Raw genomic sequence first — 14,225 nt, 5'->3', positions numbered from 1 at the left:
CAAGCAGCTGCCAAACAAATAAGTATGTCCTGGTCTGCTCCTGCCGGGCCAGGTTGGGGTAGTAGCAGGGACATGGCCTAAACGCGGTCGGCAGGGTGTGGAGCAGCCTGGGGAATCCGACAGAGGATTTCTGAAGAGGAGCCACGTGGCTGTGCAGCCCCCCCTTCTGTGGGGATGGGGCTTGGCTCAAAGCCTGGCTCACGTTGCTGGCCCAAAGCCCGTGTGCAGCAGGGCCACTGGGTCAGCGGTGGCCTCGTGCTGCAGGGGTGGGATCCCTGCCCCTCTGCCCCGGGGTGATTTTGCTTCCTGAGCTGGCCAAGCCCTTGGGACCTGAATCTGGCCCCCCTGGGACACGGAGGCACAGCCTGGCTGTGGGGCAGTGGTGGCAGGGCTGGCACTGGTATCTGGAGGAGAGTCCTCAACACTCAGGTCCAAATTGTGTCGGGTTTCTTTGCCCGGGAACAGTCGTCAGCCTTCCTTGCCTTCTGGCAGGTGGCCTTGCCTCGCCTCCCTCTGGGGACATCTTCTGGGAATGTGGATCTTCACTATGTATGTATTTCATTTTCCTGTAATGGAGTGGGTGAGAAAGGGGCTGCCTGAGGGCCAGAGCAAGCACAGGGGGGAGCAGAGAGTGTTCGCCAGTCAGCAGCCCAGGGACCTACTGACGGCCAAAGGACTCCCTCTTTTTTAGGCAAAGAGTGTTGCTAAAGAAGACATTGTTGAGCGTTGTCTTCTTCTTGCTCCTCCCAGTTATGTTTGGTGAGTTTTCTTAAGCAAACATTGAAGTGCAACAGCCTGCCTGTGCTGGATGCCATCTTCCTTGCCTGGCCAGCAGTCATTTTGGGCAAGTGTGTGTGGCAAGTCCGGTGGCCCAAGTGCTTCCTGAGATGGGAGGGAGTAGCTAGGCAAGCCCGCAGCTTTGGTCTGTGGTCACACAAACGGGTGGCCTGCCATCTCGAAGAGCCTTCAGACCTTCTCCTTGTGGTGCTCTGAAAGAAGGAGTCACTGGGCATGTGACTGGTGGCATTCCCCTGTGCAGCTGGGGCAGGACTGACAGACCTGTTGCTGGATGGAGGAGGCAGGAGGAGGCAGAAATAGTCTCTGAGCACCAAATCCCTCTCCTCTGAGGCCTCTTGCAGCTATCTGCTCTTCTTTCCTTACAGGTGCCACCATTGACAGAAAGAGAACATCAAAGACCTATGACTACAGAGAAGGAAACTGGTTCTTGTGGGTTGTACCGTTCTGCCGCAGTCCCAGTCCTCCGGATGCTATTTTGCAGGTAACACAGCAGAAGTCATCAGTGCTGGCTTTGTTCCTTCCTTTGAAGATTGGGACCGATCTCTGGAGCTCTCCTGTTTACTCCATGTACACTGCCCACGCCCACAGAGCTGATCAGGTTTCTGAAAGCAAGGCTGTAATGCTTGGCCGGGCTTGCTAGAAATCCGTGATTCCCCTCAGGAAGGGAATGGGTCAGAACTGAGATGAATGGCTGCATCTTGCCCGCATTCTTCTGCTGCAGCTGGGTGAAAGGCTTTTCTCCCTGAGAGCCCTCTTGACAGGCAGGGAAGGCCTCCTGCTTCTGTCCATCTCCTCAAAGCACCCCAGTTTTGAGCTGAAATAGACCCCACAGACACACCAGTGCCTGTACAGCTAGCTACATGGGCAGCTGTGTTGATGCCAACACTGATGTTCTGGTTGCAGGAGGATGTTTCCGTAGGAAACTGCTGGCCTTTTCAAGGGCAGCAGGGCCAGGTTGTCATCAGGTTGCCAGCACGAGTCCACCTGACGGCCATCACATTGCAGCACATCTCAAGAGAAGCCTATCCTTCTGGGACGGTCATCAGTGCCCCCAGAGTTGTCTTTGCCTATGTAAGTCTCTGCTGCGCATGTCTGGCAGGGATCAGGCTGTGGGGGAAAATCATGACAGGGTCTTGCTCACTTTTGTGCATTCTCTAGGATCCAAGTCCCGCTCTCTGCTGAGCAGTGCCGTATCCCATTGGGATGCATCATGGGCTCGTGAGGGTTCACCTCTTTTAAGATTTGTTCTGGCCCTGCAGCTGCAGACCCTGTTCTGGCTTCTTCACCGGATCCCAAGGAAGAGACAGTGCTCCCCTGTAAAAAGTGCTGGACCTCTCCTGGAGCTCAGGAGTTCGGGGGGCTCTAGATGACAATGTGTCCATTTATTTCCCCTTTGTTGGGTTGAGCCTGAGCTGCTCTCTTTGTGCTTTGTCCTTCAGGGACTGGAGGAGAATGGAGAGGAAGAAATCCTGCTGGCTAAATTCACGTACGATGCGGCAGGAACCAGTATTCAGACCTTCCCTCTCAAGGTACAGTCCATGCAGGGGGCATGATGCCATGGAGGAAACCAGGTTTGCCTGCAAGTCCAGGGCAGGAGGAGCACAAAAGCTTTCTCCCTGGGCAGTGGGAACAACGCTATTACTCCCTGTGATGTGGCATGGCTCTGCGCCATGGGCTCCTCACTGCCATGCTGGCAGGCTGGTACGGGCAGTGTGGGTGAGGAGAAAGGCTGCAGGAAGCAGCCGTCCCATGGGCTGAGAGCAAAGCCTCTTTCCAGCTCCCTTTCTGGTTTCCTGCGAATGCCCAGGAGAGCTGGAACCCTGGCCAGCAGGCCAGGCGAGGCAGCCTCCCAGCAAAGAGGCATTGCAGGGTTGCGGTGCCCAAAGATTTGGGCTCCCACCGCCTGAAAAGAATGGTGGCAGCCATGATGCTGCGCCGGGGGAGGAGCCCACAGAGTCTCCCCACCCTGCTGAGCCCCGGGGTGCCTCATTGTGAGGTCAGAGCTAACCAACCGCACAGCCTTGTGGTGTGAGGGGAAGGAACCCTCAGTACCCAGGGAGCTGCTGTTTGGACAGGTTCTGCCTGGGTATGCTGAGATGGGACCTTTGTCTGACCCTTGTGTCACCATGATGATCAGAAGAAGGGGACCTTGAGTGACACGAGAAACAGCCTGCAGAGGCTCCTCAGGAGCCAAGGCCAAAACCAACCCCCCAGAGGAGGCAGCGGGGCCGAGCAGCTGCCAAACAAATAAATATGAAGTGGTCTGCTCCTGCCCGGGCCAGGTTGGAGTAGGAGCAGGGACATGGCCTAAACGCAGTCGGCAGGGTGTGGAGTACCTGGGGAATCCAACAGAGAATTTCTGAAGTGGAGCCACGTGGTAGTGGCAGTGACAGTCCCCCTTCTGTGGGGATGGGGCTGGGCTCAAAGCCTGGCTCACGTTGCTGGCCCAAAGCCCGTGTGCAGCAGGGCCACTGGGTCAGTGGTGGCCTCGTGCTGCAGGGGTGGGATCCCTGCCCCTCTGCCCCAGGAGATTTTTCTTCCTGAGCTGGCCAAACCCCTGGGACCTGAGTCTGGCCCCCCTGGGACACAGAGGCACAGCTGGGCTGTGGGACAGTAGTGGCACTGGTATTTAGAGGAGAGTCCTCAACACATAGGCCCAAATTGTGTGGGGTTTCTTTGCCCAGGAACGGTCTTCAGCCTTCCTGGCCTTCTGGCAGGTGGCCTTGCCTCGCCTCCCTTTCAGGACATCTGGGAATGTGGATCTTCACTATGTAAGTATTTCATGTTCCTGTTGTGGAGTGGGTGAGAAAGGGGCTGCCTGAGGGCCAGAGCAAGCACAGCGGAGAGCAGAGAGTGTTCGCCAGCCAGCAGCCCAGGGACCTACTGACGGCCAAAGGACTCCCTCTTTTTCAGGCAAAGGATGTCACTAAAGAATATATTATTGAGCAGCATCATCTTGCAACTCAGAATGGAGCTGGGTGAGTTTTCATAAGCAAACATCCCAGAGAGACAGCCTGGCTGTGCTGCGTGCTACCCTCCTTGACTGGCCTTTTGGGCAAGTGTATGTGGCAACTCCTGTGTCTCAAGTGCTCCCTGAGTACGGCCTTGGTGTGGTGGGCAGTAAGACTGGCAGGCAGCCAACCATGCTGCTGCTCTGGCTACTGGACCAAGCCAACAGATGCACTGCTTAGTCCACAACTCTGTGAGAGAAGGGTGTAGGTACTTCCAAGCTTGGCACGGGGACTCCAAGAGGTGACCCCGATGGAGAGCTACTTCTCCTGGCCCATGCAGCCTGGTCTCAGCACTCACTGAAGCAGGGAGAGGAAATGGGGACTAGCTGTGTGGCACCCAGCACACCTGTAGATCACGGCTGGCCAGTCCACTCAAGCCCGGCCGGATGACCCCCAGTCAGACATTCATCCTCTCCCTGCTCCCTCCCCACACTCCCCACCTGCTGCCCCACCCCCAGGGACATACGGGGCTGACAACACGACTGCAGCCATCTCTGGCAACCCCAGCAACGTAACTCTCTCTTGGTGTTCTGAATTGCAGGTGGTGTTATCCTCAGGAGCCCAGTGGCAGTGTGGGCAATGTGGGCTGTGGGACTGAGAGAGGTCGGTGGCTCTCTTGGGATGGGCACCTCCTCCCGCAGGGCGTTTCTGACAGTGGCTGGATAAATCACGGGCTCTTCTGCTTCTGTGCAGGGAGATCCAAAGCAGCAGCAGATTCTGCCCTGTCTTTCTAGGGAAGCCCCTCCTGGGAACGGCCGGCAGCTCTGCTAGCAGATACACTGATGAAGCGTTTTTCCCTTTCAGGGTCTGGCATATGCCTTGACAGCAGACCTGGAGCCCCTGTGGTAAGAGATGTGTCCTGAGGTGGAAAATTGGTTCTGTGCAGAAGGGGCAGGTGGCCTCATGCAACCTGCAGTCATTCCCTAGCAGCCAGGCCTCCCATACTTCCCTCCTGCTTTGCCTGTTTCTCAGCCTGGTTTGGAAGGGAAGCACTTGCAAAGCAAGAAAAGCATGTGTGTCTCTCCTCCTTGCTGAACTCAGCTGCACCCCACTGGGGATGGGCTTCTCCCTGACAAGATCTGCTTTCTGTTCCTCCAGGAAGGCGTCTGTTTTGCATGAGGAACCAATCAAAAAGGCAGAGCTTCTGGTGGCAGAGCTGCTTCAACTGAAGGCAGAGCTGGAGCATGTGAAGGAGGTGATGCTGCTGCATTTTGGGGAAGGATGCTTGGCTGGGCAGAAGCCCTGAGAAAAGGACTCTGTGGGGTGGTTGTTGCTGCTGGGCTGCTGACCGCAGCCACCCGGGTGCTTTCTGGGCAAACTTCTTCACTGTCCAGGCTCTTCTCTCGTCCAAGTATAACCGGGCCGCTTCAAGCACCAGAGGACACCTGACAACCTTCCCTTGGCACTCCAGTAGCTCTGGCTGCTCGGGCCGAGCTCCTGAGGCACCAGCGTGACCCAGGCATGCTCACAGCGACAGCCATCGCTTGCAGGGTCTGAGCCCATCTCCTGGAGTGCCTGCTGTAGAGTGTGGAGGTTGGGGATGAGGGTGTGGAAACCCTTGTCAGTGCAGCTCAGGCTGTGGCCACCGATCCGCTTCCTCAGCCCTGGCAGCTCACGCCACAGGCACAGTTGTGCATCTCTGTGGACAAGGCTGTGCCTTGTGTTTCTGCCGCTGACCCACTACATCTCAGGCCGCCAGTAGCCATGCTGAACTGCCTGCTGATGTGCTCCTTTTGTGTCTGTTCATGCTGTTCCCAGGAAGTGGAGCAGGCAGTGTCCTGGGTGCATCCGGAAAACTACAAGCCGTCTGACTGGGCCCTGCAGAGCTCTGGTATGGACACAAGCAGCCCAGCCTCCTTGCCTTGCACTTGTCTGCAGCACCCCCCAGAGGAGCCTGTGCTGCAGGCACAGCTCTCCAGAGTGGGGGAGCTTTTATGTCACATGGAGCCCAAGAGCGGAGACAGAGTGGCTCTCCCCAAACTGCCTACCAGTCCTGTCCTCTCCATGAGCCTTCAGACCTTCTCGTCGTAGTGCTCTGAGAGAAGCAGTCACTGGGCATGTGACTGCTGGCATTCCTCTGTGCAGCTGGGGCAGGACTGACAGACCTGTTGCTGGATGGAGGAGGCAGAAATAGTCTCTGAGCACCAAGTCCCTCTCCTCTGAGGCCTCTTGCAGCTATCTGCTCTTCTTTCCTTACAGGTGCCACCATTGACAGAAAGAGAACATCAAAGACCTATGACTGCAGAGAAGGAAACTGGTTCTTGTGGGTTGTACCGTTCTGCCGCAGTCCCAGTCCTCCGGATGCTATTTTGCAGGTAACACAGCAGAAGTCATCAGTGCTGGCTTTGTTCCTTCCTTTGAAGATTGGGACTGATCTCTGGAGCTCTCCTGTTTACTCCATGTACACTGCCCACGCCCACAGAGCTGATCGGGTTTCTGAAAAGGCTGTAATGCTTGGCCGGGCTTGCTAGAAATCCGTGATTCCCCTCAGGAAGGGAATGGGTCAGAACTGAGATGAATGGCTGCATCTTGCCCGCATTCTTCTGCTGCAGCTGGGTGAAAGGCTTTTCTCCCTGAGAGCCCTCTTGACAGGCAGGGAAGGCCTCCTGCTTCTGTCCATCTCCTCAAAGCACCCCAGTTTTGAGCTGAAATAGACCCCACAGACACACCAGTGCCTGTACAGCTAGCTACATGGGCAGCTGTGTTGATGCCAACACTGATGTTCTGGTTGCAGGAGGATGTTTCCGTAGGAAACTGCTGGCCTTTTCAAGGGCAGCAGGGCCAGGTTGTCATCAGGTTGCCAGCACGAGTCCACCTGACGGCCATCACATTGCAGCACATCTCAAGAGAAGCCTCTCCTTCTGGGACGGTCATCAGTGCCCCCAGAGTTGTCTTTGCCTATGTAAGTCTCTGCTGCGCATGTCTGGCAGGGATCAGGCCATGGGGGAAAATCACGACAGGGTCTTGCTCACTTTTGTGCATTCTCAAGATCCAAGTCCTGCTCTCTGCTGAGCAGTACTTTATCCCAGTGGGATACATCATGGGCTCTTGAGGGTTCACCCTCTTAAGATTTGTTCTGGCCCTGCAGACCCTGTTCTGGCTTCTTCACCGGATCCCAAGGCAGAGACTGAGCTCCCCTGTAAAAAGTGCTGGACCTCTCCTGGAGCTCAGGAGTTCGGGGGGCTCTAGATGACAATGTGACCCTTTGTTGGGTTGAGCCTGAGCTGGTCTCTTTGTGCTTTGTCCTTCAGGGACTGGAGGAGAATGGAGAGGAAGAAATCCTGCTGGCTAAATTCACGTACAATGCGGCAGGAACCAGTATTCAGACCTTCCCTCTCAAGGTACAGTCCATGCAGGGGGCACGATGCCATGGAGGAAACCAGGTTTGCCTGCAAGTCCAGGGCAGGAGGAGCACAAAAGCTTTCTCCCTGGGCAGAGGGGAACAGAGCACTGACAGCGAAGGCCTGGCGGGGTTTGGAGGGCTGGGTAGCATGTGGTGGTAATGTTGGTAAAGGGACAACAGCAAGAGCCTGGTTAGGCCCATGGGGTCAGGATTCCTTGGAGATGCCTGGCTGCACCCAGCAGAGAGCCAGCTGCACACATGGCTGCTCCACAAAAGCAACGCCGTGTGCTGTGGAGAAGCAGGGACACCTGGAAGGGGAGAAAAGGCGTGGGGCAGTACTTCTGGTCCTTCTTGTGGTCCGCTGGAAGCCCGGAGAGTGCCCTCGCCTCCCAACATAGTGCAGCACTCCTCTGCTGGTTCTCTCACTCCTGCCAGGAGTAAAGCAGGAAGAGAAGGCAGCGGAAGTTTGGAGCTCAGCAGCCGTGGGACCAGCACTGGGCCTCCTGTTTCTCCTGTTTCCAGAGCCACCCCTGCCCACTTTCAGAACCTTGCTCCTGGGCAGGAGAAGTCTTGGCACGGGGAAATCTGCGGATGGCATTATAGCTCTTAACACCCCCACCTTCTCTTCTCTCTTTTCTTTTCTTTACAGAAGGTGCCATTTCCCACAGCCTTCTCCCTCATCAAACTCGCTGTGATGAGCAACTGGGGAAACCCAACATACACCTGCATTTATCGAGTGCAGGTCCATGGGCAGATGGCAGAGCCAGAAGGCCACATCTGAAACCAGAGGAAGGAAAGGAAGGACGGGGATAGCAGGACTGAGATAGCGGGACAAAGTAATTTTGTCTCGGCTAGAGGGGATGGGTGGTGTAAAATATTTGAGGTCTTGTTTGTGTTTTCTCTTTGCCCTGTTGTACTTTGGTTATTGATAGATTAAATTGATCTTTTCAAACAAGTTGTGTTCGTTTTGCCTGTGACTGTCACCGGGAGTGCAAGCCTCACAGGAAGGGGGGTGAGGAGCCTCATGGTCCCTTGCGATCAGCTAGGCTCCTGCCATGACTATGACAAAGCCAGGAGACTACAGCTGAAATCAGAAGGAAAAGAAGGATCAACAGGAAAAAGGAGAAGTGGGTGGGGTGAAATAAATGTGGCAATTCAGACTGGAGTAGGAGATGTAAAGAAAGAGACAAGAAGTAAAGATGAGAGGCTTAGAAGTTGGTAGCTAGAACTGAAACAGGTTGACTGAAACAGCTACTCTATAGGATAAGGAACAAACCGGTACAGAAATATGTGTTAAGCGTACATCCCGATCTCAGTGATCGAAGGGGTAGGTGCCTGAGGGTCTCCTGTGGCAGGGCCGACTCAGGAAGGGGGTCCCCAGCTCTTCCCAGCACCTGATGGATGTGGATTCTGAAGAGCATGTGGCGAGCTGATACTAAAATAGCGCAGGGGAACAGCAGCCAAGCACGGAGCAGGCGAAAGAGGGCGAGGCTGCTGTTCTACATGGCTTTCTTTATGGAGTATGGGCAGAAAATGGGAGGGAATATCCATCTCTGCGTGTTCCACACCTCTCACGGTTTAACACTGGCCTTGAAATTAAGCAGAATGACTGCTCTCAATGATGCTCTCAATTAATCCCCCTCTCCTCTCTGATAAAGAAAGGAAAGACAATAAGGGAGAGAGAGACTTACAGGTTGGAAACTAAACTAAACAGCTTTAATGCAACAGCAATGATAAAAAGGAAAAGAAATTACTAAATATATGGAATCCTTACACAAAGTTGAAAAGATACCAGCACAAGGCACTTCATCACATTTCTCCAGTCAGTGACAGAACAACATTAATTCCACCCATCACAACATTGTTTTCTCCTCTTTTGCAAGCATCATTCTTCTCATCCTCTTGTTATGCATCCAATATGTATATTCCATTGCCTCCTTCGTGCATGTCCAATGTCTTCTATTTCACTCTACTACCACAATCATTTCTTAAAGTCACGAAATCATCTGCATATGCTACTTCATCCCATTTTCCCACACCTACAAAACACCATTCACTGTGATACTGTCTTTTGCTTTGATGCCCCCCCCCCCCCCCACTCTCCCTTTGGACAGGTGTTTTGTTTTTTTTTTTCATCATCTGAATAATATTGTGGCCACCACTGGCTGCAGTATTTTTTTGTTCCTTTTATACTTAGCTATGGTAGAGGATTCAAGGAGATGCCATGGTAGAGGATGCTGCATCAAAGGGAAAGGGTCTGCACACAGGCCAGCTGGAAAGATGGAGGATCGCCTCCCAGTTTCCAGCCTGGATCTTGGGGGGATTTATTGCCTGGCTCACGTGACGGCGAGAGGGCCTGTGCCTGAGTGGATAATACTGTTATCTTTGACAGTGTGGTGGAGTTTCCCTTTATTTCTTCATTGATAGGGGAGGTTTGTTTTGGTGAGGTTCATTTCCAGATGAGTTGCTGAGCTACTGAACACAAGCAGCTTTCGTTCCTGCCTGCCCTGAGCGCAGCCTCGACTACACCACTCAGTAGCGCAGTTCTAACCTTCCTGTTAAACAGCAAAGATGATTCTCAGGTTTCTTAGCAGCTTTCCCCTCTAAGCTGAGCACAGCCTGCATTCTGTCCTGATGTTCTTGGGAAGTCCTAGAATCACAGAATGGTTTGGGCTGAAAAGGACTTGTGAGATCATCTGGTTCCACCCCCCCTGCTGGGGGCAGGGATACCTACCACTAGACCAGGTTACTCCAAGCCCCATCCAGTCTGGTCTTGAACACTTCCAGGGAAGGGGTGTGCTGAAGTTGCCTGGGCAATCTGTGCCAGTGTCCCACCAGCCACACCGCAAAGAGTCTCTTCCTGATGTCCAATCTAAATCTACCCTCTTCTAGTTGACAGTCATTACCCCTCTCCCTGTCCCTACACGCCCTTATGAAAAGTCCCTCCCCAGCTTTCTTCCAGAAGCCCTCTGCAGGTACTGGAAGGCCACTATAAGGGTCCCTCTAGAGCCTTCTCTGCGTTGAACAACCCCAACTCTCCCAGACTGTCTTCGTAGGGGGGGTGCTCGAGCCCTCTTCTGATCATCTTCACAGCTCTCCTCCGGACTCACTCCAGAAGGTAAATGTTCTTCTTGTGCTGGAACCTCCAGAACTGGACACAGAACCCTGGGTGGAGTCTCACAAGAGTAGTGTAGAGGAGGAGAATCACCTGCCTCGACTTGCTGGCCACCCTTCTTTTGATGCCACCCAGGATCCGGCTGGCTTTGTGGGCTGCAAGTGTGCATTGCCAGCTCCTGTTCAGCTTCTCATCAACCAGCCACCCCATGCTTTTCCCCTCAGGGCTGCTCCCTGTTGATTCACTCCTTGCCAAGCCTGTGACTGTTGTATTCACACCTTCCCAGTCAAGGTAAAGTCCAAGCAGGGGGCATGATGCCATGGAGCAGAGCAGGTTTGCCTGGAAGTCCAGGGTGGAGGAGCACAAAAGCTTTCTCCCTGGGCAGTCGGACCAACGCTCTTGCTCCCTGGGGGGTGGCGTGGCTGTGCGCCATGGGCCCCACAGCCCTCACTGCCATGCTGGCACCGTGGTGGCACCAGCGCTGTTTTGCTTACTGCAATTTTATTAATGAAATTAAGCCATTAACAGAATATTGAGTCTCGGTCATTTATATCACTGTGCAAAGCCCCTGCTAGACAATCAGATGCTCACTGCAGAATTACACACCTGAGTCGCTTCTCTGCAACACAAGACATGAAGGTCCTCAAGCAGACAGGCATTTTTTCAAGCAATTGTTCTTTAAAAAGAAAAGAGCAATTTGAAGTGCCCTGTGTAAATTCCTGGCTCTCTAAATGTTCATGAGAATGGAGAAGAAGAAATCCTGCTGGCTAAATTCACGTCCAAGGTGGCACAGTATTCAGACCTTCCCAGTCAAGGTACAGTCCATGCAGGGGGCATGATGCCATGGAGGAAACCAGGTTTGCCTGGAAGTCCCGGGCAGGAGGAGCACAAAAGCTTTCTCCCTGGGCAGTCGGAACAACGCTCTTGCTCCCTGGGATGTGGCGTGGCTGTGCGCCATGGGCTCCTTACTGCCATGCTGCCAGGCTGGTATGGGCCGTGTGGGTGAGGAGAAATGCTGCGGGAAGCAGCAGTCCCATGGGCTGACAGCAAAGCCCCTTTCCAGCTCCCTTTCAGGTTTCCTGAGAATGCCCAGGAGAGCTGGAACCCTGGCCATCAGGGATTGAAAAGATGTGTGCCTCTGTGATTAAGGCAGTCAAGAATGGGAAACACATGTCTGTTATGAGCAAGGCAGGTGAAAGGGGGAGGGCAGAGAGAGCTACACGTGGAAAGTGAGAAAAACACCAGACTAGAAAGCATCACCTGAGGAGAGCAGTGTGGGAGCACAGAGACCTATGTTGGTGAGGAAGGAGGGGGAGAAGGTGCATGAACAGAGATTTTTCTCTACATCCCGTGCTCTCACTAGTTTGTGTATGTCTCATATCTCATTAGTCATAGCTCTCATTAGTTTATGTATGATAGGATGTTTATTATGACAGTACTGAAATTCTATACTCCGAAATACAGAACGTGACATGTTCAACTGCTGTAAAGCCCGATATGAGTTCTTTTATCACTATGAAATAACAGGACACGTCTATTTTTGACTCTTAGTACAGCCTATGTTTGCACTCTGACAGTGCCACTAAGAGTCTCTGGGAGAGCTTGCAGCATGCGAGGGCATGAACCCCAGCAGAGCCTATACCATCTGTCTTGCCTTGTGAAACTGTTGTGATGAAGATCAGTAGCTTGGACTTTAGAAAAGTCTTGTATAAAGAGACTTCATAGCTGGGTGAATGACAACTTTTAACTCTCGTCCTTACTCTCCAGATATTTCCATGGGAGAGTGGAGGGGGGATCACAGAGTCTAAGCTAGAGATGCACATTCTGCAGCATTAGACAGCTATAGGATTATTCTGCCAGAAAAGACTGCAAAATTTAGGGGTGTTAGAAATGTATCTAATAAATGGCAAGGAAGCCAGCGAAAACACAATAGCGGTGGTTTTGAAGACCTTTTCCAGTGATGAAGATGCTGATTTAAATAAGTGGACAGAATAACAATTGCAACAAAACCCCATCAAACTATAAAAACGACTTATGGCAGACAGGATTGAAATAATAATGAAAGAAAAATCCATTTCCTTTTTTTCATTTTGGAGTTTAAATTCACTGTATCCCTTCAGCTGTTGTTGATGCCTTGCATCAGGAAGACTTGCAATGTCTTCCTGAGCAAGGTTTTGGTCTTGAGCCATTCAAAGAGCTATAAATGGGTGGATCAGGAATGCTGACTTAATGGTGCAAGCAAGCTGGTTTTGGTTTGGTTTTTTTTAAAGTTCGGTAAGAACTGTAACAGAAAGGTAACTTTCCATATCCTGCCTGTTTGAAGGATTTAGTTGTCACTCTCCAGGGAAGTGGATATGCAACTGTATCAATGGTCTCTAGCATTGTCCCAAAAATTACTTCAGCCACTATTCCTGTGCATGTTCTCAAAAAATAGAAAAGGCAACTTGGCTTAAGAAATGGAAAGCACTGTATCTAAGAGGAAATCCAAAACATGTCATGAGCATAGTACACTATGGAGAACTGGTGCCATTATACAGCACTGCAGTGAATTGACCAGGAATGGCTACTGACTCACCTCAAGTTGCCTAGCTAATTGAAAACTTTAACATCAACACTTAGTTGATCAAAATCATTATCCTGATTAAGACATACTCAAATGATTTTTGGCAAACAGAAGATTTCAAAATAAACATTATGCCCTTTAAAACTTACTTAGTCTTACAGTGCACATAAAATACCTTCTAGTGTGTAGGTATTTATTTGCAATTTATTGCAATCTTCTTCTATGCTATTCCAAATTATTAAAAGATCTGAGAAATATTAATTCAGATAACAGTAATACTGTATCTGCTCTGTAATCCCAGCATACAATCCTACCTTTCCCTCCACTAGTACTTACTACTGTAAAGAGAATCACTCAGAAAGGGAAAATTTCATGTTTACCAACAAGCAGTATTTATTATTATGAGATTTCTACATGCAGTATTGCACAAAATTATAATGAATTATGAACAAAATCATGTTCCTGTGCAACTGTAACTAGTACTTTAACATGGGTTTAGCACATTGTGCACTAGGTCTTAGTAAAGTGAGCATCTAGAGAATTATTTCATGGAAGGATGAAAGAGCAAACTTTCTTTCAAGGCATACACAAAACACACAGAAAGAATTGCTGCGTGTGCCACAGGTCTAAAAAAGGTCAACCAAACCAATGCCGCTCATTGCAAAACACACTAAAACAAGTTAAATTAGTAATTACTAGCCCTCTTAGCAGGCACCACCCTCTTACCACATTTCACAATCTCATCCTCTAGCTAGGCTCAAAGAAACACAAACTGAAGAAGTGCCCTTAGTTGGGCCTTTAGGCTTATTAATGCAGCTAAATCACATCAACGGTGTTTGCTTTGTTTGGCAAGACCAAAAGAATCAGAGCACTATAAATGCACCTAGCCAGTGTATAACCCCTAATTCCTGATTTACTATATAAATTAACTGAGTTACAACAGTTGACTGTTGAAAAAGTAGCATTTTCGTATCAAAAGACGATACAGCATTCAACCAAAACTCAACCTAAACTACCACTGTGGATACCCCAACATTCTGTTGCAGTGCACTATGTAAAACAGATCAAGAATTACTCATTTTTATTAATTTCTCCAGGCAAGAGTAGAAATTGTAGCTGCAATCCTATGTCGTCAGCATATAGCAATTCCCAAGTTGTTCACTAGCATGTGGGAATAAGTGCCCAGACCTGTGGGACCTCTGAATTTTTGCAAGTACAGCCTTAAGAGTCCCTTCCATCTCAACACTTTCATGCCCTTCACTGCAAGATGCCAGTCCCTGTTGTCCTCTACTTTTTATTGGTACACTTTTCATCAGCTGTTGCCATCAGCTGCCCAGGAAAACCTTTTTATCATCTCTGCTGCACCACTGAGCAGCTTAGCTGCACAATGTCACC

The sequence above is a fragment of the Calypte anna genome, chromosome Z (assembly GCF_003957555.1).
Source record: "Calypte anna isolate BGI_N300 chromosome Z, bCalAnn1_v1.p, whole genome shotgun sequence".
In the NCBI taxonomy this organism is placed as follows: domain Eukaryota; kingdom Metazoa; phylum Chordata; class Aves; order Apodiformes; family Trochilidae; genus Calypte; species Calypte anna.
The sequence above is the reverse complement of the archived record's forward strand: the minus strand, read 5'-3'. Positions refer to the sequence as shown.